General features: G+C 36.5%; 1 protein-coding gene and 1 pseudogene across 1 annotated transcript in view; both read right to left on the bottom strand.

Moving 5' to 3' along the window:
• LOC125963851 (UDP-N-acetylglucosamine--peptide N-acetylglucosaminyltransferase 110 kDa subunit-like) overlaps positions 1 to 23,885 on the bottom strand; it is a 275,052-nt gene that overhangs the window by 178,406 nt on the left and 72,761 nt on the right. The window lies entirely within an intron of this gene.
• Positions 10,218 to 12,019, bottom strand: LOC125963852 (la-related protein 7-like; annotated as a pseudogene).

A 23,885-nucleotide genomic window follows, 5' to 3' on the forward strand; every position in this document is an offset into this window, starting at 1 on the left:
AAGAGAGCGTGAACTCCGTGAGGGACACAGGAAAGGCTGAGTGAACGTCTGCCTGTGGTCCCTTACCTGGTGCACGGGTGTGTGAATTTCTGCGGAGAGCTCTTAATTTCTGTCGTTTCTGCTGGCTTGACACGGTGGTTGGCAAACGGTGACGTGTTCCGTGCATTCAGGACATGATCGTGGTTCCTAATAATCACTTTGTTTTGTACTGACACCTCCACAGAGAATTTACTACTGAATATCCACTTTGCAGAAGAGAAAGTGAGGCGTAGGAAGTGACGTGACTGAGTAAGAGGAAGGACTCAGACAATTGGTGTTAGTAAATTAACCCTGCAAGGAGGCCGTTAGCCTGCGGTGGCTCTAGCGATGCGGCCACCCACTTAAACCAACCCAAATCTAAGCCTGTCAGCGCCTCAGGGTGACGAACACCGCTGAGGACACCCAGTCACAAACCACCAACTAGGCGTTAAAGCCATAGCAAATCACTGGTTTCCTTGCTTTGCTTCTGCCTTTTTAAAATAAACATCTCTGCAGCTCCTGTGGCTGGAGTGCTCCTCACCTCTTCCGCTTTGTGGTGCGTGAATTGAATCTATTTTTGCGCACATAAAGTGTTAAAATTTTAAATATGCCTCAGTTTGTCTTCTAAGATTGGCCGTAGAAGTTGGATTTGTGTCCAGTTTCTAGAGCAGTGGTCGTCCTCTGGTCAGGCCTTAGGCGTTACGTGTACAACGTTCCTCTTCTACCACCACCTTCTGGATGCCTCCACCCACTACCAGCTCCCACGCGTCAGTTCCCCTAGATGTGGTCAGCAATGGCTTTTACATGCAGCGTGCTCACATTATAACATCGCAGACACTCCTCCGTCCTCCAGCCAGTGTGTGAAGTGAAACATTACCATTCCTGTTGAAGAGTCTCTGGTGTGACCACTTTCCCAAACACAGCCACTCCCCAGCTGACCCTGGGTAACCACTCTTCTGAACTTGGTCTCCGTCAGTGGCATGGATGTCTTTCTATGTAGGCTACATGTTTAAGTATTCTTAAACTGCATATCGTATTTTATTTTGTTTTCTCTTGTTACTTGCTTTATTTAGCGTTATCTTTGCTAGGTTCATCCATGCTGACACGTAAAGATCTGTCTAGTTCATGTACTTTCCTCGCTACGTAGGATTCCCATGTAGGGAAATCCAATAATTTATATGTGCATTTTCCTGTTGATGGACATTTAAATTGTTTCGAATTTTAAGTATGATTTCTTTTTAAAAAAATTTTTATATCCTTTTTAAAGGTTACTTTACATTTACAGTTATTACCAAATATTGGCTATATTCCCTGTGTTGTACAATACATCCTTGAGCCTGTCGTACACCCAGTAGTTTACATCTCTCACTTCCCCACCCCTGTATTGCCCCCTCCTCCCCCTCCACACTGGCAACCATTAATTTGTTCTCTATATCAGTGACTCTCCTTTTTTGTTATATTCGTTCAATTGTTGTATGTTTTAGATTCCATTTATAGGTGATATCCTACAGTGTTTCAGAGTTCAAGACTCTCACGACAGAAGCCAAAAGGTAAGAGCCATTTTACATTGATAAAAAGCATTTTAACTATGTAGAAGCAGAAAATGAAAAGAATGAACTTTGGATTACATTTAATAAAAGCTTAGGGAGATCTTTGTGGTATATTAGTGAACTTATTTGTGGAAATTTAGCCATGTACATTGTGTTGGAGAGGCACCAAGAGTTCAAGAACTCTCACAATTTGAGTACACAATTGCCTTACTTGTAGGCATGGTGGCAGCCATTTACATAACAATGATTTGGAGGATGTTGTGTTAGTCAGCTCTTGCTGTGATAATGCTTTGGAACGAATTGACCCAAAACTCAGTTCCATAAACAAGAATTTATTTTTCTTGGACCTATTGGCTAGCTGCAGTGGCTCTCTTTTAGACCTCTAGATGGCTGGTTTTGCTCCGTGTTTTGGGTCAGTTTGAGGTCTGTAACACACATCTTCCTCTGGAGCCCAACTGTGAGGCCGCAGCTCCCAGGCCCTGTCTTCTCACAAAGTTCACTGAAACATAAGAGGTGAGCCCAAGTGCACAAGCCCATTTAAGGCCTCTGCTGCTCATTGAAGGCCATCATGTCTGCTCACACTTCATTGGCCAAAACATGTCACAGATCTAAGCTGTATTTAGAATATGTGTATTTGTTTAAAGTTGGGTGCCCTCACAGAAGAATATTGCATTTTGGACAGTGTTACCTTAGCATTTTCATTGGCATTTGCAAACGTGATAAACGCTGTGTGCACTTTTTCACCTTTGAGAACTTTCTGAAATTGTGGGACCATTTCTATTGGAAAAGAGGAAGGTACACTTTAGAACTCAGCTCTAGTTATGGCATTGTTGGGAGAAGAATTACTGAGATAAGGTCAATACAAGTGAAAGATTTGGGATCACATATTCATCATTAACATTAGCATTCTACAGAACATTCCTGGAGAATTGTGATGCTTGCTGTATGTGATTTCCATCATAAATCATTAGAATTTGACCAAGACACTTCAGTGAAACATACATCATACAGCACATCGCATTTTAGTTTTTCCCACCACTCCACAACTTATCATCAATACTTCACCATAACTCAGAAACAGAAAAAGAAACTGAGTGAGTTCATTGTTAGCAGACGGGCTTCACAAGCAATACTAGTGGAAGTTCTTCAAATGATAGCAGACAGTAACTCAAGCCATAAAAACAAAGAATGCTGACTAGAGCAGTTGTGTAGGGAATTATAAAAGATACTGTAATTTCAAATTTCTTCTCCTTTCTTCTCTTAACTAATTTAAAAAGTAAGCGCCTAAACAATATGACTATATTTGGATTGTTCTGTATATAACATAAAAAAATCATATATTTGATGATATGGCACAACGAAGGTAGTGAGAACAAAGCTGTGTTAGGATAAAAATGACAGTAGATCATAAGCTGAATCCACAGGAAGAAAGGAAGAGAACCAGAAATGGTAAATAGATTAACCCGACAAACTCAAAAATATTTATTTGCTCAACTTTCTTCTCTAAGCTCTTTGAAAAAATAAGCTTGTGAGAAGTAATTATTATAATAATATGTTGTTAAGTATGTAACATATATAAATGTAATAAAAACAAAAAAGAGGGGAAGGCATACAGCTCTATAAAAGTACAGTTTCTGTTTCTATCTGGAATGAACCTAGCAAAAATCTGAAGAGATTCTGAGATGTATTACATAAGCCCTAGTGCAGCCATTACTCAAACAATGTGGTTAAAAATCATTAAAGGAATTACATGTTACAGTAGAAAATATCTACTTACTATAAAAGGAAAATGGAGGAACAATAACAAAAAAGCAAAAACATGAGACATGTAGAAAACCAAAGGTAGAATGATAGACATAAATAAATCCTACCATATCAATAATAAAAACTAAATGTAAATGAATTAAACAATACAATCAAAAGGCAGATATTGTCGAACTGGGTATTAAAAAATGTTTACTATAGGAGACACTGCTTGGATTCAAAAGTCTAATGTGTACAAAGTAAAAGGATGAAAAAATATATATCATGCAAATAGCAACCATAAGCATTGCTGAAGTGGCTATACAAATACCAGAAAAAATAGACTTTAAAACAAACAAAAAAGTTACTAGATATGAAAAGGGACATTTTATGATAAAGAAAGGGAAGATACAAAAATCTTTACCCTATTTGCCCTGAATAAGGTAAAACCAAAATACACGAAGAAGAAAATACCAAAATCCATGAAGAATTGAAGGAAGAAATAGATAATTGCACAACATTAGGTAGAGGCTTCAGTACTCCACAGTCAATAATGGATAGAACAGTTAGGCAGAAGATCAACAACGATATAGAAGACTTGGACAAGACTATGAATTAACAAGACCTAATAAATGTTTACAGAACACTCAACCAAACAGTAAAATACTCATCCTGCTCAACCACATGTGAAACGTTTTCCAGCATAGATGACATGCTAGGCTGTAAGAGAAGAGATTGAAACGCACATACGTTGCTGGTGGGAATGTAAAATGGTGCGGCCATTTTACAAAACAGCTTGAGAGTTCCTGCAAGTGTTAAACATAGAGTTACCCTATGACCCAGCAGTTCCACTACTAAATATATACCTAAGAGAAAGAAAAACTTATGTCTGCACAAAAGCTTGTACGTGAATGTTCATAGAAGCATATTTCTAAAAACAAAAGGTGGAAATAATTCAAATGACAACTGGATAAATGAATAAACAAAATGTGGAATATCCATACAATAGAATAGCATTCAGCTATAGAAAGGAACGATCTACTGATCCATGTTACAACATAGATGAACCATGATAGCATTATGTAAAGTAAAAGCAGCCACTCACAAAAGATCACATATTGTACGGTCCCATTTATATGAAATGCCCAGAATAGCAAATCTGTAGAGACAGGAAGTAGATGAGTGGTTGCCTAGGGCTGAGAGGGTTGAAGAGATTGAAAAAAGCTTGTTAATGTGTAATGGGTTTTTTGTGGGGGGACAGAAATCTAAAATTGGATTGTTGTGATGCTTACACAAGTCTTTTAGTGGTTACACTGAGAACCACTGAATTGTATACATTAAAGTGTTGAAATTATGGTATGTAAATTACATCCCAATAAAGCTGTTTAAATTATGATAATTTTATATTTATAAATTTGAAAATTCATCGAAAATGACAAATTCTTTAAAAATGCAAGCTAACAAGACTAACCCAAGAAAGAAAACATATCTCAAAAACCTATATCTACTGCAAAAGTTGTTTGTATAATTAAGTACCTTTACAGAAAATGATTTCCAGGGATAAATGGCTTTCCAAGTAAATTCTTCCAAATATTTAGGGAAGAAATATTGGTAATCTTACATAAAAATCTTCCAGGAGACAGAAAAGTATATATTGCTCAAATATTTATAAGGCCAACATAAGCTTCAGATTAAAACTAAAAAGAATATTACAAGAATAGAATCACAGGCCAGTTTCTCTTTTGAACATGCATGCAAAATGTGTAAACAGAAGCACAAACTGTATCCATGGTATGTAAAACAATCATATATCACAATCAAAGTAGCTTTATTCTAGTAATGCAAGGTTGGTTTAATGTTCAAACATGAAACTGATCCCAGGAATGAATTAGAGTGGGAAAAAAAGTCATTTAAAACAGAAGTCTTGGGACTTCCCTGGTGGTCCAGTGGTTAGAACTTGGCGCTTTCACTGCTGGGGCCCTGGGGTCCCATTCCTGGTCAGGGAACTAAGATCCTGCAAGCCATGAGGCAGGGCCCCCCCCACGCCAAAAAAAAAAGGAAAAAAAGAAGACAACCAGGAGAAGAACAAGATCGAATAAACATAACAGATCACACCTTATGAAAAGTAGGTGAAGATTATGGAATATTCTAAAATTTTAAAACAAAAAGAAACATTTAAAGGTTCAAGAGGATGTGACAAATATTGTACATAGGCAAAAAATAAAATAAAATAAAATATTACGATGATGGGAGCCCAAAAATCCAGATGCCCATGTCCTGTCTCTGAAGATTCTCATTCAATGGGTTATGGATTTCCTCTATGTTTAAAAACCTACAGGTGTTATAAAGCAGAAACTAACACACCATTGTAAAGCAATTACACTCCAATAAAGATGTTAAAACACAACCAAACAAACCTACAGGTGATTCTGATATGATGCACAGACAATGTAAAGCTTCTGCTTTACAGGAAATAATACCAGATTATTTTGTTATTTTATAGTTATAGTAACAGGTTGTACTATTGACCGGTAAGTCTGATGTCAAAATGCACTCCCCACTAGGGATATAAAAGGAACTAATAATCTCTACGGCTACTTGGTGGCAGCATGCATGTATTGCAAGGGCAATTATTGTAGGAATCCAAATGAGTGGAACATTTTAGAATTGGAAGACTACATACAGATCATCTAGTCAAGCTTCCAACTATTATAGTTGTGAAAACTAAGGCCCATATAAAAGAAATGATTTATCTCCAAAGAGCGTTAGTGAAAGAGTATGAAATTAAAAATATCTCTGAACTTTTAATTTAGTGCTGTTTTTATTAATCTCATGTATTAGCTTAAACTTCAGTGTGACAGATTTGGGATTGAATTCTTGCTCAGATTTACTGATTGCGTGCCTTTTAGTAAGTTACTAAAACACTTTTTTTAAAAAAATAGATTTATTTATTTATTTTTGGCTGCGTTGTCTCTTCCTTGCCATGCGCGGGCTTTCTCTAGTTGCGGTGAGCGGGGGCTACTCTTTGTTACGGTGCGCGGGCTTCTCATTGTGGTGGCTTCTCTTTGTTGCTGAGCACGGGGTCTAGGTGTGTGGGCTTCAGTAGTTGTGGTTCACGGGCTCTAGAGTGCAGGCTCAGTAGTTGTGGCGCATGCTCTTAGTTGCTCCGTGGCATGTGGGAGCTTCCCGGACCAGGGCTCAAACCCGCGTCCCCTGCACTGGCAGGCAGATTCTTAACCACTGCGCCACCAGGGAAGCCCTACTAAAACACTTTTAACTTCGCTTTTCACATATGTAAAATGGTGAGCCTTGGCTGATATAGAATATGAGATAACCTAGCACTGTTCTTAACACATACACGTAGTTAACATTTTTTGGCTCTCATCCCTCTTAAACAGCCTCTATCCTCTTAACAATGAAAGTGTGTTTCAGCTAGCAAAGCACCCCAGAGCTGACCACATTCTGGCAAGAGATATAGGATTCTTTTTCTTGCTGGTGGTTCTTTATACCTGATATTTGAACTGCACTGAAACATGAACATCTCTTGTTTATACTATATTAATGGATTTGATAGATGAATTTAAAAAAGTAATATGCAGGAAAAAAAAGTAATATGCAGGAATTGAGCTGCCTTACTCTCAAGAAATATAATTCGATAGTGGTGGCTAAAACGATAAACAGTGTTTGGACAGGGAGTCCATATTGGATGTGAACTACCTGTACTCCCATTCGTCTATTAAGAATAAATAGAATCCTTTCAAAATCAGTTTTAAAGCGCAGTTATTTCCTTCTGACTCATTTAAGTTACCTGCAAGAAAAAGACAATCTCCTGAATCCTTGCTTAAAAGGCTTTTAATATAAAGCAGATAATTTTTTGCAACATTTCCCAAACTTTTCATTATCAAATTGGCTGAGGCTTCTCAACGATTATCATTTCACAACAATATCTCCCTTTTCACCTTTTTTAAAAGAGTTGGCCTCGTAGATGTGCCCTTAAAACAGAGCTTCACTCTCAACTTATTTTAAATTTTGTATTCAAACAGTGTGAAGAAAACAGGATCAGGGAATTCAGCCCTAGAAGTGAATGGATTACTGATACATGCTACATCGTGGATGCAACTAAGTGAAAGAAGTCAGGCGCGAAAGGCTCTATATTGTATGGTTCCATTTATAGGAAATGTCCAGCAGTGGCAAATCCATACACACGGACAATATTATACATTAGTGGTTGCCAGGGGTTTGGAAGAGAGGGAAATAGGGAATGACTCCTCAAAATGGGTGTATGTTTCCTCTTGGGGTGATGAAAATATTTTGTAGTTGGACAGAGGTGATAGTTGCACAACATTGTGACAGTAGTAAATTCCACTGAATGGTACAGTGAATTGTAAAATGATCAAAATGGTGAATTTTGTGTTATGTTCATTTTACTACAATAAAAAGGAGAAAGAATTAGGGAAAGACTTAGAGTTTGGGAAACTAAGGTGAACTGATCAAGAAAAAGACAGCTCTACTGTTGAGTGTTCTCTCAGCTCTCCCAGTGCATTAATCCTCAGCAAAAAGTAGCCTGAACTTGTCGATGATAGTCATTCAACACAGTCCAGGGAAAAGTAAATAAAATAAAACCCAACTCTTCTTCTTTAGCACATCTGTGAAAGGTTAACTTGCTGCTCAGCCACGTGGACATTCATGAAATCGTTTCACTTTAGGTGTCCTCTACTTCAGTACTTTACTCACAGCTCATTCACACATGTAGGCAACAGCATTCCTTAATTGGATGGAATCTGCAGTGCTGGTTGTGATCGGTCTCATGAAAAGAAAAGGGAAGGAGGAAAAAGCCTCCACATTGACTTGGTGGTCTTGACGAAATGGATGCAGAAGACAGCTTGAGTGTCAGACTGGAAACTGTTATTTTCCTTTTCCTTTTCTTTTTATCTTTCCTATCAGGTCTTCTGCCCACTTCCCACCCCCTTCTCTCAAAGAGGAGAGACACTAATTAGCTGCTTTTTTGTGTTTTTGGTAAAACACCTATTGTTTTGCGTTTCTTGTTGTTTGGTGAACATTATTGTTTTTACTGCCAAATGAGCTTCAGTGGTTGATGTAGGGGGTCTCTTGGGAACTTAACGTTTTCCAGTTTAAGTGGAAAAGCTTTTTTGTTTGAATTGGCTTTTACTGGGTGCTTCAAGGTTTGCTCTTGGCTCTTTGAAGGGGGACTAAATAGCACTGTGTTTCCTTTGAGGTTCCAATGAAGAAAGGATCCTATGTCCTGGGCACTTTTTGTTGATTTTGCTGTGTGTCCTCTCTAATAGCCAGATGCAGATTCCAGGAGAATGACATATAAATGAATATAAGTAATCTAATATTTTTACAATTTGCTTTGGCCATACTCCTGGTCTTATTCTACCTGTAGCAGGTGGCTTTAAAGAGCATTAGCTATGTATATATTAAAAATAATATAAATGTACCAATATTAAATATTATATTGATGTATAAATGTAATATACTAATATTTATATTAGTGTATAACAATTATGTATTATATTAATATATATTTTTGCCTAGCATATATTATATACAAAATATATGAGTAATGAAATGTATTTCTATGGTTAATATGTTCATAATATTAATATGATATATCCTGTAATATTGATTTTAAAACAATTATATCATAATATATAAATATATAATTATTATTATCTGATATAATACACTATAGTTAATATATTCTATATAACACAATATATAATATATTAGTATAATTGTATTATATAATATAAATATAATACATATATAAAACTATATATCTTTTGGTTATACATTACACATACGAGTATGTATAGCTAATTATAATTTTATTTACATAGGAATCTGGTCATCATAACAATTGATGTAAAAATATGCAATATTTTCAATCAAATGGGCCTTAACCTCACTACGTACACATAACTACTTTTAAAATCTTGAACCCTGTCTAACTCATGCTTCCATATCTCTCAACCTGCTTTTCTACACATGCACATAGACACACGTTTATACATGATATATATGTATACTACCAGTTTTCAGTTCAATGTATATAAATATATAATATATAATTATATTCCTGTGTATGTATACAAATATAAATCAAAGGTATGTGTATAGGTATGTATTTCATATGTTTATATAAATATATCATACAAATAATGTATGTGTATATAAATACATGACTGTATACATACATACACAGAAATATACTTATTTAAACAAAAGGGACCTAAATAAACATAGTTCTCCAAGAATAAAAAGTTATGTCTCACTCTTTCAATAACAGTTTATAGTTTTCTACTGTATGTGCTTCTATAATTGTTATGAGCATTTCCCATTTTTGTTGAATGTTAAGTTGTTTTAATTTTTTGCCTTTTTTTGTTTTTTGTTTGTTTGTTTTTTTGGTACGTAGGCCTCTCACTGTTGTGGCCTCTCCCGTTGCAGAGCACAGGCTCCGGACGCACAGGCTCAGCGGCCATGGCTCACGGGCCCAGCCGCTCCACGGCATGTGGGATCTTCCCGGACCGGGGCACGAACCCGTGTCCCCTGCATCGGCAGGCGGACTCTCAACCACTGCGCCACCAGGTAAGCCCAGTTTTTTGCCATTATTAATGAAGTTCTGAAGAATACGGTGGGCAAGATTACTTGAAAAACTCTCCTAAAAGAAAAGGGTTAGGTATGCTAGGTTAAATGTACACAACTTATTTTTAATTGCGTGGTTGATTTTGGAAGTGTGCAGTCGAAATGTCCAGGACCCATGTGTGAGAGTTATAGCTCTATTAAGAGTGGATTGAAGATCTTGATAGCTTAGAACAGAAGCTGGAAATCCTGTTTTTTTTTTTTGTTTTTGTTTTTGTTTTGTTTTTGTCAACAACCGAACCGGAATAGTCTCATTTTATTAATGCTACTTTATGCATATTATAGTACCAAAAAAACCCAACAACGTAGTTTCATTAGCCAAACTCAGAAATTATAGAACAATCACCCCACAATAAGAATTGTTGAAAAAGAATGTTCTATAAAGTTTTACCAGAAAGAATCTCTAGTTTCCAGCAGTGTTTCTTTTTAATTTCCGTATATGCATTTATTACCGCTTGAGCATCGTCAGGAGTTTTAAATCTAGCATGGCATTCTGTATCTCCTTCCAGCAAATCAACATAAACAACTTCTGAGATTACTGCCAAAGTATCCCTGACTTGTTTCCTGCCAGGTAAAGGCTCAGCGCTAATGATCTTCACAATCACACCACTCACAAACTGTGGTCCTGCTGCATTAACCTTCTCCTGGGGACCACCCTCTTCACTGTCTGTTTTTTCATTTTTCATTTCGGACTTAGTAGGTACTCCATGGTTTGTTTCCATTTCTGACTCTAATTTTATTTGGGATATTGTTTTTTTTAAAGAAGCCATGCTAGCTTTTTGCAGTGCTAAATACTCTTTTTTCAAATCCAGCCATTGGGTCTTTGATAGTACTCGTAATGGTATAACCTCTTCTCCCATTTTATGCCTCTCTTTATGTTTTTTCTTATGCTTTCTTTTTGCTTTCAAGAGGGATCCATCTTTTATATCTCCAGTGTCTTTTTCCTCTTCAGTAGAGACTTCTAATTCTTTGTTTTCTTTACAAACTTCTGAAGCTTTTTTAATGTCTTTCTGAGCCACTTTTTTAAGTTTTGATTTGGGAGTTAGGTAATCTGCATCTTCAGAGCTACTTCTCTTTCTCTTCCCTGTTTTGCCTAAAGGGAAGCTGGATACTTCAGTTCTTTCTCGTTTTTTCTTCTTCTTTGTGGGTGGCTTTTGGGCTTCAGTAACCTCTACTTCAGAGCCCTCAGATGTGGTCCTCGACCTTTTTTTTACAGACGCTTTCCTTGCTTGGGTCCATATTTGACTCTTTGGTCTGGATACTGTCTTCTTTCTTCATTCGGCCTTTCTTCTTCTTTTTCTTTTTCTTTTCTTCAGCTACTCTAAGGGCAGGAATGGGCTTGTTTTTCACTGTCTTGGGAAATTCACCAGGTTTTCTTGGTGCTTCCTCTGGTGGGTTATTAAGAAACTCAATAGCTTTTGCTGCTTGTTCTTTTGTCTCAAATTCCACAAAGGCAAATCCCTTTGGATCTCCAGTAGACTTATAATGTGGTATACTTATATAAACAACATTGCCACATTTCCCAAATACCCTTTCAATCCAGCTGTGATTAACATTTTTGGGAAGTAATTCCACATACACAGTCCGCTCATCCTCATCCTTTGGTCTTTCACCCAGAGGCTTTTTTCTCCTGATTCTGGTGCCTTCTAAATCCAGCTCTACAACAGCTGAATTTTTCAGTGCTCTGGCTATTAACTTTCCATCAGTGGTCAATTTTTTCATTTTGTTGAATGACACGAGAAGTGATATATCAACATATCCATCTCTAGATTTTTCTATCTGCTCTCGAAGAAATCTATCCTTGTGAAGATTTGCATCTCCAAACCAGAAGTCCACCTGCTTTGCAATATCTGCAAGCACCTGTTTTACCCGAGACCTTTTCTTTTTTTCTACTTCTTTTTTCTTTTCAGTGCTTTCCTCTTCCAGTGCTTTTTCTTGATTTGCACTTCCAGTTTCCATTCCTGTCAATCCGTCCAATTCCCAAAATACAGGGCCAGAGACCGCGTCCTTCAGTCCTTCGCGTCTCCCGATCCTTAAAGTCGTAGTTCTGGAAATCCTGTTTTTATGGAGCCAAATGGCAAATATTTTAGGCTTTGTAGACCAAAGAGGCAAAATTGAGGATATTATTTAGGTACTTAGGTAACCATTTAAAATGTTACCAGTTAAAACGTGAAAATTATTCATAGCTCATAGGCCATAAAAAATAGGCAGCTGTCTGGATTTGGAATACAGGCCGTAGTTGAATGACACACCTGGTATAGAGACTTGTTTTTAAATGGCCATGACCACATGGGAGGCAGGAGGTAAGACTCCATCCCTACTAGATGGGAAGTTAGAACTAAAGCTATCTATCCCTGGCTTCACCTTTAATGAAAGGGTGTGCCAGGAGAAAAAAATATCTGCTGGCAAAGGGAGACTAAGATCAAATTCTCTTGGCCTCTGCTCTGGGTAGGAAACAGGTAGGAAATCTTGAGAATTCTGAACCGCAGATCTGTGTTCACAGTGTTTGGGTTGCAAATTTATTTGCGGTCTTGCAAACAGAAGCTAAGAAATTAACTTACAATGCTCCCAAATCGGTGGTATTCCAAACACAAAACTAAACCCTTTCTGGAGAGGTAGACCTTCAACACAGGCCTATAGCGTTCCCACAGATAAAGTTTAGCTAAACATGAGCTCATGATCTAAATTTACACAATAATGAAGAAATCAGCTACAAGTGGAGAGAATCAGCAAAAACAATCAATAGCAGAATTAGATTCCCAAGGCCATCCATCAGATGTTGGAATAATCAGGTGCCAGGCAGAAAATATACATAAAACTAGAAGTGAAACAAGGAGCAAGGATGTTTTAAAAGACTGGGTAGGATCTTTCAAACATTTTTAGAGTACATGTCATTGTTAAAGCTAAAAACTCGAAGGTCGTGTAATACAGCAGATTAATCGTGGAGAAGAGTGAAATATGGCAGGTCAGATTTCCTGCCTAATTATATAAGTTGATTTATCTTAAAAAATACACAGTATTTTAAAGACTTATTGGCTGTAAAATAAGTTAAGGGTATTTCAAAGGGCTTCTCTGCAAAGAGAAGTGAGAAGTAGCAAAACACAGAAAGTCGAGGGGAAAAAATGTCAATATATACATGGCTATAGGGTGAACTAAGCCTTAGGCCAGCAACTATGAGGAGGAGCTGACCCTTAGATACGTACAACTAAGCTGGAACCTTCAAAAAGTTCAACTGTTTATAAGTCAAAAGATTTATTAAAATTAATAACCAAGTGTTTTAATTGACATCAGAAGTGTAAAACAATAAACCCTGAGAACACAGAAAAAGAGACAATAAAGATATGAGCAGAACTTAATAAAACAGAAAAAAGTATAAAATTGAGGTGATCTAGTAAGTCAAAAGAATATTCTTTGAAAAGATTTAAAAAAACAAACTTTGATTAAGCAAAACAAAAACGTAAGTAAACAATATACAGAAAGAATCAGGACAATGTTATAGCAGAGAGTACAAACAGAGAATATATGAAATGCCAGTAAATTTGAACATTTCTGTAAAGTGGACAATTTCCTAGCTCCTGAAGTTTACCAAAACTGACACAAGCGGAAATTTGTAGCTGTAGTTCTTGCACCAGTAAAGGAATTAAGTCAATAGTTCACAAGCTTTCACCAAGAAAATACCAGACCCGGCCAGATCATTTGGGAGGTGAATTCTATCCAACTTCTGTTAAACAGATAACATCAATATTAACAAAGAAAAACTTCTAGGGAGTAGCAAAGGAAGAATGCTCCTTTATTCATCTTATGAAGTCTATATAATCCTAATACTGAAAATAGATTAGGACTGTAAGGAAAAAGAAATTTACAGGTCAAATTTACTTGTAAATATAAAAGGAAAAATTTTAAACTATGATATTAGCTACCCAAGTTCACTAGAGTAAGAAAAAGCACGAGCAAGTTAGGTCATCCAATGTAGTTTAATGTCAAGAATATATATCAATAGATTGAAATCACCACATTTTATTTCTTTCATGTGTCTCTTTAACAAATTGGTAAGTACTTATATTGATCTCTCTTGTACTAGGCACTGTGCCAAGTCACTTACATATTTACTCCTTTAAACCTTCTATCATCCCTGGGGGAAAGTTCTATTTTGCTTCCATTTCTTAGCTAAGACTCTAACCCCCAGGAAAGTAAAGCAACATTTGTAAGTTTTTGTGGATGGTCAGTGACGGGACCAGTACAGGAACATCCAATGTCTGTGCTTGGAAACAGTGCCCCATGTTGACACTCACATTACAGATGAAAGGAAAGGAACCATGCACTTACCATATAGATTAAATCTCACATTACAGGTTAAAGGAAAGGAACCATGCACTTACATTATAGATTAATACCCACATAACAGGTTAAAGGAAAAAGAAACATGTGCTTCTCTCAAAAGTTGTAAAGAAGGCATATCCATTTCTAAATATATTTCCCAATTTCTTTTGCTTGTTTTCTGACCTTTGTAGTGCATTTTGCCATGAGGAAAATTTTAATTCTTATATAATTAAATGTACCTTTTTTCTTTGTATCTTAGAAAGGTATTCCTCATGAATAATTTATTTCAAGTCTCCCAGGTTTCTGATACTTTTACACTTTCATTATTTTTTAACTTTTAACTGGTTGCTGTATCTAGAATTTAGTAACTCTATGATAGCCATATTTTCCCACTTTTGTTGAATAATTTTTGCTACTGATCCAAAATGTGAATTTTATTTTAATCTCAATTCTCTTACGCTCTTGCATCTAATTTTAAGATGCTTCCTATTCCACTGGTTGTTTTGTCTATCTAAAACAAAATGCTACCTTAAAAATAATGAAATTATAATATAATAAATGTCATTAGTAAACATAATACAATATATAATAAATAGCATAATGTGAAATAACAAAATATAATTTACCATATAACAAGGTCAAAGGAGAGCAAAAGTATACAATCACTTGAAATATCCCCCAAAAGATATTTTATAAAATTCAATATTCATTTGTAATTTAAAAGAAAGAGTAAAAAAAGGATAGATGAATGCTTCCAAAATAAGAAGAAATTATATGTCTAAAAGAGAAAGAGGTAAGTGACAGACTTTAGTAACACTGGCAATAAATGCAGGACAAGATGAGGATGCCTGGTATAATGTTAAAGAAAAAGTATTATGTAACATTGTGTTTGCAGCACTGATGAGTTCAGTGAAAAGAGAATCTCATAGAAAAGAGTATCTCGTTCTTCTTAATGTATGTACACTTGTCCATTGCATGAACATAACAGCTTATTTAACCAATATGTTACTGATTTGCATCTGGATTTCTAGGTTTTCATGGAATTTTATTATGCACAGTTGTTTCAAACACTAGGACTTCCTCTTATGTTTATATCTTTTGAAAGAAACACTATCTCCACCGATGATTTATCTGTGCTGGCTGCTAGCTGACTTTGGGTACTTCTCAGTTCTTCCCTTTACCTTCCTAGTCAATATGAAAACGGAAGGCAAGAAGGTCTCCTGTTTAGAGACTGTAAAGATGGGTCTTGGTGATAAAGTCTTGGTGGTAAAGGCTAAAAGTATTAACCCAGAACAAATGTTTTTCCAGCTGTAACTGTGTGTGATTCCCTTGGCCTGATTCCATAGAGGATGTAAGACAAGACTGTAGAATCTGCCCTCAAAGTCCTTTCAGTAGGATGAGCTAAGTCAAGTATGGTGGCATATCCAATTCAAGACAAAATATCACGTCTCCTTTTCTCTCCTGGCAAAACTTGGTGGAGTGAATGTAGAAGTCACTGTATGCTTTAAATTAAAGCAACACAATTAATCTTGTATTGGAAGGTGCTTATTCTGGTCTCTTTGTGGAGACGAATTGGAAATTGTCTAGAAGAAAGAAAATTAGGTTAACCAAAGTTAAACTCATAAAAAATTGAGCATTAATTAAATATCTGTGGTCTATGTTTCTCTTTGATCATAATTTCTCCCAATTTATAGACCTCTTTGATACCTGATTAATCCTTGTCAAAGATGCAGTTAACAATGATTATTACTGTGTATTAGGTTTTGCCTGGGCCCTGAAGAAACTATCCTAAATCACCAGCTATGATTGTCACTTGATTTCCTCACAGAGAACAATCAGAACTCCTTGTCTTAAGTGGCTTGGGATGTGAAACTAGTTAGTCTCTTAGATACTGTTAGAGGACCCTACAGAGCCCATTGGTGAAAGTTTGGAAAACACTGGGCTTCTTAAAATTGATTCTTGTAGTGCTTCAGGAAAGATCACTGAACCAAAAGGATAATGGTGTTTCTGGTTCTGTTGTTAGTGTTCTCCATGGAAACATTGCTGAAGCTTCTGGACTCAATTTCCTTCCCCATGTGTGAATGTCACTGAAAATATCTAACTCCACTCTATCCCCATATAACTTCAGAAACTAAGCAAAATGAAGACTCAAAATTCATTTCAAATAATGAAAGGAATATATAACGTAGAATGGAAGTGGGAAAATACCTGGTTTAAATTCTGGAAAGTACCAACTATACAATTCTGGATAAGTTGCTTCATCTTGCTTAGTCTAATTTAATGCCCATCTCACAGGATGTTATGATGATTAATTTAATATCTTTGTATAACGTACAGTGTTATGTAATTTCTTCTTGTTTTTCTTGAGTAAATTCATATCCTTAAGCAAGTCACTGTAAACAATAGTTACTTGCTTAAATTACTCTTATCTTCTATTATCAGCTGAATTGTGTCCTGCTCAAGTTAATATGTGGAAGTCTTAACCCCCAATACCTCGTAATATGACTGTATTTGGAGATAAGGCCCGTAAATAGGTAACTGAGGTCAAATGAGGTGAAATGGGTGGGCTCTAATCCAATATGACTGGTGTCCTTATAAAAAGAAAATATTAGGACACAGACATGCACAGAGAGAAGACCATGTGAAGACAAAAGGAAAACGTGGCATCTACAAACCAAGAAGAGATACTTGAGAAGAAATCAATCCTGCTGACACCTTATGTCAGATTTCTAGCCTCTAGACCTGTGAGTGAGTAAATTTCTGTTGTTTAACCTCCTCAGTCTCTGGTACTTTGTCATGGCAGTTCTAGGAAACTAATACAACTTTTTATGGCCTCCTTGTCTCATGTTGAAAGTTCAATATTTGGCATCATAGCTAGGAAACAAAAATATCATCTACATTCCTTGTTGTAGTCTTTCTTCCCCATTCTCATTGCTAGTAATTTCCATATTTGGGTCTGTTTTCTGTGCCTTGTAAACAGAGCGTTACGCTCATTTCTGGTCTTACTGCTAATATACAGTAAATGTGCAGATACTGAACAGATTTTGGAGAAGTGCAGCATATAGTTGGCACATGTGTGTATGTGTGTGTATTCATATAATTTATACTTTTTCTCTATTTTCTTCCTTTGGTGTGAGCTAAGATTCTCTGCTTTTGTGACGAGTACTCCTGAATACTAATCCCTGAATTTAATTCACGAAAAATTGCCAAAAATAATAATAATATGGGGAAAGAGAGAGTGATAGAGGGAGAAGAACAAACAATCAGGCAAGGGCAGTACTGTGAATTACTAGGGTCTTATTAATAAGCTTATGTTAGTCTAGAGGAAATGACCGTAAATATCATCAGTGAGCCCAGTTGGTCTTTACTGACTGCTAGACACATCCCTGAGTTCTGTTCTTAGTCTCCAACTGTGTGATTACTACTGTCTGGAAGTATCATTTGAACAACTAAAGTCACTTAATGGAAAAGGAATATGTCTTTAGAGAATCAACAGTAAGTTTTCTATCTGATTACAAAGGAATGTTGACTATCTGGAAACCTCAGTCATATTTGTAAGCAGGAAAGCATTGGCTATTAAAAGTGGATGATGTAAAGAGATGAGCAGAAACTTTGGCGATAGGTATACCTGGATTTAATTCTCACTCCTACCGCTTGGCAGCTGGATAACATTAAGCAAGTTTCCTACCTCCCTGAAATTCACTTAATTCAGTCTGTAAAATGGCATAATAACTTATTATAGCATCCTTTTAGGAATTTTAAATCAGTTATTGAAATAAAAGTACACAATATATAGACAAGTATGGATTCCTCAATAGGTGTTTGACCTTTCATTTCTCCAGTATCCCACCCGCATCAAATAAAGAAAAATACTTTTTAAAAGTTACGAATATTTCATTGTTCTAAAGTTAAAGCCATAAAAATAGAAATAATCAAATGGCCTACTATCATACCATTAGAAGAAAAAAAAAGTGTTCATGAGAGTTCCAGATTAGAATACAAATTTTCCTTAGGCACCTGTTTATGTATGCTATTCTGCTCTTTACAATAAATAATTAAATTTAAAAGACTTAATTCCTCACTTTTAAGACCTTATTAGTTTACAAATTACATATTGACCTATGCTAAATTTTATACCGACCCATGCTAATGAATTCAGTACAGAAAACAAAAAACACTGCACTCAAGCAAACTACATATATATATATATATATATATATATATATATATTACTTAAATGCATTTATATCCTACCATGTCTCATAAAGCATTGTGGTAACTCACCGGAACAGACAATCAAATATAATGGCAAAAGCACTTAATATAAACAGGGCCAAGGAAACAGACAGAAGATGAAGAAAAGATGAGGGAAATGTGAACAGGAGGAAGTGTAGTTAATCGAGTTGTATGTTTTGACCTTAAGATTCTCTGTGTGGGGACTTCCCTGGTGGCACAGTGGTTGGGAATCCTCCTGCCAGTGCAGGGGACATGGGTTCAGGCCCTGGTCTGGGAAGATCCCACATGCCGCGGAGCAACTAAGCCCGTGCGCCACAACTACTGAGCCTGTGCTCTAGGGCCAATGAGCCACAAGTACTGAAGCCGGCGTGCCACAACTACTGAAACCCCAGCGCCTAGAGCCCGTGCTCCACAACGAGAGAAGCCACAGCAATGAGGAGCCCGCACACCACAATGTAGAGTAGCCCCCACTCGCCCCAACTAGAGAAAGCCCATGTGCAGCAACAAAGACCCAACACAGCCAAAAATAAATAAATTTATTAAAAAAAAAAGATTCTCTGTGGATAAAACAACATGTAAATAATTGGTTACAAAGCCACATTATTTGAAGGTGCCAGACTGCACATTAACAGTCTGACACAAAGAGACAGCACAGGAAAACTATTCAAAGATAAAGATTTTTAAATCTTTGCAGTTTGAAACCTTTTAGAGCAAGTATAATGAGTTCGACACACATTTCAACACTCCACATGTTAATCACATGTTCAAAGCATGTCTCAAAGTCATTGGAAATAGTTGCTGTCTCTGTCTCTGATATGTAAAACAGACCTGTGATGTGTAAAACTCAGGAGGTATTGATATCCACTTTCTGGCATCTGAACAGGAAACAAAGTTGTTTCGCAGTGATAATAAAGAATGAAGTAAATGCACCAGTCAAATAAAAGACAAAGTACTGAGGGAATGTATTAACAAAACGAATCCAACTAAATTCTGGTGACCTGGGGCCTATGATTGTACACACTGCATGGAAATACCCCAGCCTAAATACTGGCATAGGAGGAAGGGTACTGCTAAGCCCATCACAATATAATCCTTTTAAATGTCCCTTTCAAGGTTGTCTCCACTCAACACTGAGTATAGGAAGTCTTCCCATCAGGCAGAAACACTGGCTGTGCAATGATTGACCAAGAAATTAACACACTAATGAATAAATAATGCTAATTTATTTCTATCCCTGACAACGGGAAACAGCACACACTCTGTGTCAATGGTATGTCCTCTTTCCCACTTTTCTAAATGGTCAGTTATGTTTTTCCCTTCATTGCTTTATATCATGTGTGGCAGGCATGATGGGAAATGGCTACCAATGGTTCTGTTATTGATTTCTACCTTCATTTCACTGTGGCTAAAGAAGATACTTTGTATGATTTCAGTTTCTTAAAAATGTATTGGTACTTGTATTGTGGCGTAACATATGGTCTTTCCTGGAGAATGTTCCACGTGTACTTGAGAAAAATGTGTATTCTGCTGTTGTTGAGTGGAGTGATCTATATATGGCTGTTAGGTTTAGTCGGTTAAATGTGTTATTCAGTCCCCCTACCTCTCTACTGATCTTCTGTCTACATGTGTTATCCATTATTGAAAGCAAGGTATTGATCTCCAACTATTATTTTAGAACTATCTATTTCTTCCTTCAATTCTGTCAATGTCTGCTTCACTATTTGGGGGATGTTTGGTACATATATGTTTATAGTTGTTATATCTTCTTGATAGATTGAACTTGTTATCAACATATAGTGGCCTCCTTTTCCTCTTGTGATAGTTTTTGATTTAAAGCTTATTTTGTGTGATATTAATGTAGCCATCCCAGATCTATCTTCCTTCCTTCCTTCCTTCCTTCCTTCCTTCCTTTTTCTTTCTCTCTCTTTATTTCTTTTTGTTACTATTTGCATGGGATATTTTATTCTGTGCTTTAACTTTCAACCAACTTGTGTCTCTTGAAATCAAGTAAGTTTTTTGCGGACAGCATATACTTGGATTATGGATGTTTTTAAAGTCCATTCTGCCAATATTTATCTTTTTATTGGAGACCTTAATCCACTCTTTTAAAAATTACTGATGAGGAAGAACTTAATTCTGTCTGTTTCCTGGTTGTTTTCTGTATGTCTTATGCATTTTTTGTCCCTCATTTACTCCATTACTGACTTCTTCTGTGCTTAGCCGATTTTGTTGTAGTGAACTCTTGATTCCTTTTTCATTTCTTTTTGCATATAGTCTATTGATATTTTCTTTGTGGTTATCGAGAAGATTACATTTACCCTTCTAAAGTTCAACCAATATCATTTGAATTGGAACCAACTTCAAGAGCACACAGAAACTCTGTTCCTCTACAGTTCCATTCCTCCTCCTTACATTATTGTTGTCACAAATTACACCTTTATACTTTGTGAGCCCAATAACGTGGATTTATGATTATTTTATGCATTTGTTTTTTCAATCATGTGAGAAATAAAAAGTAGAGTTACAAGCCAGTAGCACAATACTGGCTTTAGTATCTGCCCATGTATTTATCTTTACTGGAGATTTCTATTTCTTTATACAGGTTCGAGTTGCTGTCTAGTGTCCTTTCATTTCAACCTGAAAGTTCAGTTTAGCATTTGTCATAGGGCAGTGTTAGGAAGTTGTAAAACAAACGCCCTCAGCCTTTGTTTATCCAGGAATGTGTTAATTTCTCCCTAAGTTTTGAAACCAGTTTGGCCAAATATAGAATTCTTGGTGCACAGTTTTTTTCTTTCAGCACTTTAAATATGTCTGGCCTCTTGTTTCCGTGGTTTCAGATAGGAAATTAGCTATGAATCTTTTTGAGGATCCCTGCTTTGTAACAAATTTGTTTTTTCTTTCTCCTTTGGGAGAAAAGATTCTTTCTCTGTCTTTTGGCATCTGAGAGTTTGATCATACTGTTTCTTGTTGTGGGGTTCCTTGAGTTTCTCTTAGTCCTGAAATCAGGCAAAGATTTACAGCAACCAAACACATACTGAACCAGGGAAGAGGCAATTTGAAAATGGCAGGAAAGCTTTGTGGCATTTTTACTTGCCCTTGCCCCATCTACTGTTAGTGTAGTGATGGTCTTAAAGTGGTGGGGTCTTAACGCAGTGATAGTCTTAAAGTAGCAGCAGACCATTCCTAGTATGGGACCCTCAATACTGCTTCAGGAGGGAGCAGAAGAGACCATACTCTCGGATTATTATGTGTATCTGTTCTAACCTGTCTGGGAGTTACCTGAAGGACTGACACAAGATGCTTATCTCTGTCTTAGCTAACCTGGAACACAGTCTGGGAAAGCATTGGTCATTGCTCAAAAAAAGTGCAAGGTGAACTAACAAAGCACAGATGGCTGGGGCAGAAGACTGTGCATTGAAATACAATAGACCACATAAGATGCAGGAGCAAAAGTTGGGGGAGATTCTTTGGGAACTTAGAACATACAAAAAGTACACATGTGTCCAGAGAAATTAAGAAAGCCACATGCATACTCAAGATAAGATGCGTATTCTGAAAACACCAGAGGAGTCTCTAAGCTTTTACCATGGGCTGAGCCCTGAACTCAGTGCAGGTCAGCTAAATGTTGAAGGAGTGATCCAGCAATCTGCACAATGGGGAGAGGTGTGTGGTTTTGAGTGTGCATGTGGATGTGCTTGTGTATATTTGTTTTTGTTTGTCTTAGGTGCAGGAATTCAAGGACATCTCTGTCAAAACATTAGGTAAACATGAACTAAAGGAACAGAGACTTCAGTGCCTACATACGATAAGGAGTACACTCATTGCAAAACTAGTTTGGAAAGGTCCCTAAACAAACAGACTGCTACAGCCTTCAACAATCCAAAGCCCAGAAAACCCTGGGAAAGTGGGAGAATCTGATTTCCATAGACACCACATTATAATATTTGAAAGCCAAATGTTCCACCAAAAAGCTTACAAGGTATACAAAGACATGGAAAAGTATGGTCCATTTAAGAAAACAAATTAATTGATGAAACCATCCCTAAGGAAGCCCAGACCTTTCTCCATTGCATATTCTTGCCTCCTTTGTCATAGATTCTTTGACCATAAGTGCATGGGTTTCTTTCTGGGCTCTCTATTCTGTTGCAGTGATGGATGTTTTTGTGCCAGTACCATACTGTTTTGATTACTGTAGGTTTGTAGCAGAGTCTGAAGCCAGGGAGCATGATTCCTCCAGTTGTGTTCTTCTTTCTCAAGACTGTTTTAGCTATTCAGGATCTTTTGTGTTTCCATACAAACTTTAAAATTATTTGTTCTAGGTCTGTGGAAAATGCCCTTGATATGTTGATACAGACTGCATTGAATCCGTAGATGTCCTTGGGTATGATGGTCATTTTAACAATATTAATTCTTCCAATCCGTGACCATGGTATATCTTTCCAGCTGTTTGTGTCATCTTTCATTTCTTTTATGAGTGTCATATAGTTTCCTGGGTACAGGTTTTTTACCTCCTTAGGCGGGTTTATTCTTATGTATTTTATTCTTTTTTATGCGATTGTAAATGGGATTGTTTCCTTAATTTCTCTTTCTATTAGTTCACTGTGAGTGTATAGAAATACAAAATTTATATATAGAAATCTTTTGTATCCTGCAAATTTACCAAGTTCATGTTTGAGCTCGAATAGTTTTTTGATAGTGTCTTTCAGATTTTCTATGTATCATGCCATCTGCAAACAGTGACAGTTTTACTTTTTCCTTTCCATTTTGGAGTCCTTTTATTTATTTATTTTTTCTTGTCTGATTGCTGTGGCTAGGACTTCCAAAACTCTGTTCAATAAAAGTGGTGAGAGTGGGCATCCTTGTCTTGTTCCTGATCTTAGGGGAAATGCTTTCAGCTTTTCACCATTGAGTATGTTAGCTATGGGCTTGTCATATATGGCCTTTATTATGTTGAGGTATGTTCCCTGTATGCCCACTTTCTGGAGAGTTTTTACCATGAATGGATATTGAATTTTTTCAGAAGCTTTTTCTGCATCTATTGAGATGATCGTATGGTTTTTAGTGTTCAATTTGTTACTGTGATGATAAGAGACCTAAGACAGCTACAGAGGCTAAGTGTCCTTTCCTTCCCTGAATGGGTAGGTATCCTTGTTCTGCCTTCTAATTGAGTTAGTATCTGAGTAAAGAACTGCCAGGTGTCATTTAGTTCACAATACACTGCTGTGGCAATATAGAAATGAATTTGCCTAAGTCATTTGGCTTTTCTCAATTATAGTAAATGAATATACTGAATGAATACTTCAACGTAAGGAAATGTTCTTAAAAATATATTAATGTAGGCAACTTCAGTGG

The sequence above is a fragment of the Orcinus orca genome, chromosome 3 (genome assembly GCF_937001465.1).
Source record: "Orcinus orca chromosome 3, mOrcOrc1.1, whole genome shotgun sequence".
Taxonomy (NCBI): domain Eukaryota; kingdom Metazoa; phylum Chordata; class Mammalia; order Artiodactyla; family Delphinidae; genus Orcinus; species Orcinus orca.